The sequence below is a fragment of the Uloborus diversus genome, chromosome 4 (assembly GCF_026930045.1).
Source record: "Uloborus diversus isolate 005 chromosome 4, Udiv.v.3.1, whole genome shotgun sequence".
Lineage (NCBI taxonomy): Eukaryota > Metazoa > Arthropoda > Arachnida > Araneae > Uloboridae > Uloborus > Uloborus diversus.
The window spans coordinates 44,895,628-44,898,260 of record NC_072734.1 but is presented as its reverse complement, the minus strand read 5'-3'; the positions used below and the strand labels follow the sequence as shown (position 1 = coordinate 44,898,260).

Here is a 2,633-nt window from a genome sequence, read left to right as displayed (position 1 = left end):
TTCAAAATATTTAATTGAAGGTTGTAAAAGCACATGGCTGGTAGTTGTCCCCTCCCCTTAAATGTATTAACTATTAGTTCCTTCAAAGTCTTCGAATATTTTTGAATTTCGATTCAAAAAATAATGAAAGCATGTTGACATTCGACTGTTTTAGTGAATGACAGCTGTACTCAAAGAGAATAATACTCCAATGACTTAAACTGATAGTTTATTTATAAAAAAATAGCCAACCAAAAAAGTACTGGATTTTTATTGGGACACTGAGAAGCTAACATAGATAAACCATGAAGATATACCATGTGAAACTTTGGTTATCCACAAGCAGATTATCAACAACTTTCTTCACATAACTTCTCCAGAATGTTACATGATCTGAAATAAATAAATAAATGAATGAATTAAAATACGAATTATACAATAAAATTAATAGATAAACTAATAATACATTGTCAGAAACATCATACATAGATCATCACAGAATCAATATAGAATACTTCAAGTATTTTTTTTTTATTTTACATGCAGTCACTTATTGTAATCATCATTAAAAGTAACCATCCAGTTCTGTGAAGAACACTTAAAAACTTGAATGCAGCATTAACTTATGAATCGCTATTTTAAAAAGAAGACTGACATCTACAATATTCCAATCAAAGCAAATACTTGTTTTACTGATCATACTTTTAACTCAGGGGGTGTCCACAAGGGTGGGTGGTGGAAGAATCACGCTGCAGACTGCACCATTAACGCTTTAACAATTTTTAAGGGGGTTTTAGTTCTTCGAAGCGTTCATACGACTGGAGGGGAGGGGGATGAGTACAGGAACAATTAGGAGCATGCACAGAAATTTTTGGGCCCATCACAAATGACTTTTCCGGGCCTCCTCTCACATTGTTTACCCCTATATTTCAAGCCTAGTTTTAAAAATATTGGGCACCCTTCAGGCTCAGGGCAACACAGGTGTCCTTCTCCCGCTTGTGCATGTTACTGGTAACAATGATAGGAATAGGAACTTATTTCTCAATTGACTAGTTCAACAGATACATAATTCTGCAACCAAGGAAATACAAGCTTAATTCTAAAACAAAATTCAGGAAAAATCGATCGCGTTAAAATTAGTGTTTGAAAGTGCGCCATTTTACTAAGCGATTTCTATTAGAAAACTTTTTACTTGCTTTTAAAATTTGAGTACAAGTTAAAAATTATCTTCGTTAGCCTATGATTAAATACAGAACGAAAGTGCATAATATGTACACAAATTCCTATCATACAATTTCAACACACTATGTCGAACTTAATCTCGTTTAATCCGATGGAACAAAACGATCTTTAAAAACCCTTAACACGAATTAAAAACAATTAACATCAGCTAATCAACGCCGTGTCCTTAACTTTTAAAAACTTGTTGCAAAGAACCAAATTTAAGCTAATAAAGAAGTTGCACATTGATACATTTTTAAGAAAGTATACGCAAACTATTCTTATTTTAACAGATAAGCACGAAGATCTTGGCATGCAGAAAAGTGGTCAAAGGGCAAAAAAAAAAAAAAAAAAAAATATGTTCAAAACAATTCAAATAAAGGTAAACTTACGTCAGAGTCTTCGGACTACTTTTTCTGCCATTTTCTTGATTCATTTTTCATCTTCTACGCCGAGCTGTGAAAGCAGCCAGAGAGAAACAAGACAGTGGTTTACAACACACTACTGGGTTTGGACTGCCGAAAGTTTACATTGATAGAATTGTTAACATAAGTTTTCAGTCTTCTCTGAAGTCTCTCACTACGCATTAGTGATACATGTAATCCAACTACGTCCTTTAGAAATCACAACACGTAACATACTTCACACAAAAACCGAATCCGAACTACTGGTCTTTTTTATTAGAACACTCTTCCACCATTGCTACTGCGCTACTGCTGAAGCTGAAACAACAATAAAAACACTATTTTAGCAATATCCGCGTAAACGGTACAGTAATACGAAATCCATGGCGAAAACTAAAGACGCTCCCAGTAGGTGGAGCGCACGAGAGGAAAATTGCAGGAGCAAAGCGTTTCACAGAGCTTGTACGAACCTGACCAACCAACCGGTTACTAACCGCAGCGTTCTTGAGAGCTACCGGTAAACTGGTAGTTTCCGATGTCGTTTTATGAGCCTCACCGGTTAACCTACCGGTCGACCGCAACTCTAGCTGGTTGATTGGTTGATGGACCCCGTGACATTTGAGATCAATTATCTATGTGTTTTTTCACCTGACTGTCACGTGATTAACCAACCGGTTGCTACCAGGCGTGCTCGTCGAACGGAAGCAGAGTTGTTTTTTTTTTCTAATCAAATTTCTTATTTTAGCAATAAAAGCGTTTTAAATTATTTTTTCTACTTCAAAAAGGTTGAAAAGGTTACATAAATAACTAGTGAATGTAAGCCAATCAAAAACATTTTTATTTACTAACAATACGTATGCTTTAAAAATAAGGCCCTGACAAAAAAACGCTCAAAGTTCTTTTTCTCATTTAGAGTAGTACCCCGTTTAAGGCGTGAGAATACGCACACGACATGAAAAGGGCAGTCCTCTGTCTTATGGCATGTGCCCCCGAATTTAAACATATTGTTCTTTGTCCCCAAATTAGAAT

The 2,633-nt window shown here is 35.4% G+C and overlaps 1 long non-coding RNA gene across 1 annotated transcript; it reads right to left on the bottom strand.

Moving 5' to 3' along the window:
- Positions 1-195: 195 nt before the first annotated feature.
- On the bottom strand, positions 196-1,981 carry LOC129220069 (uncharacterized). The gene is made up of 2 exons (XR_008580448.1): positions 1,593-1,981; positions 196-372 (listed from the first exon to the last, which is right to left on the bottom strand). It is a non-coding gene; the product is annotated as an uncharacterized LOC129220069 (long non-coding RNA).
- Between the last annotated feature and the right edge of the window lie 652 nt (positions 1,982-2,633).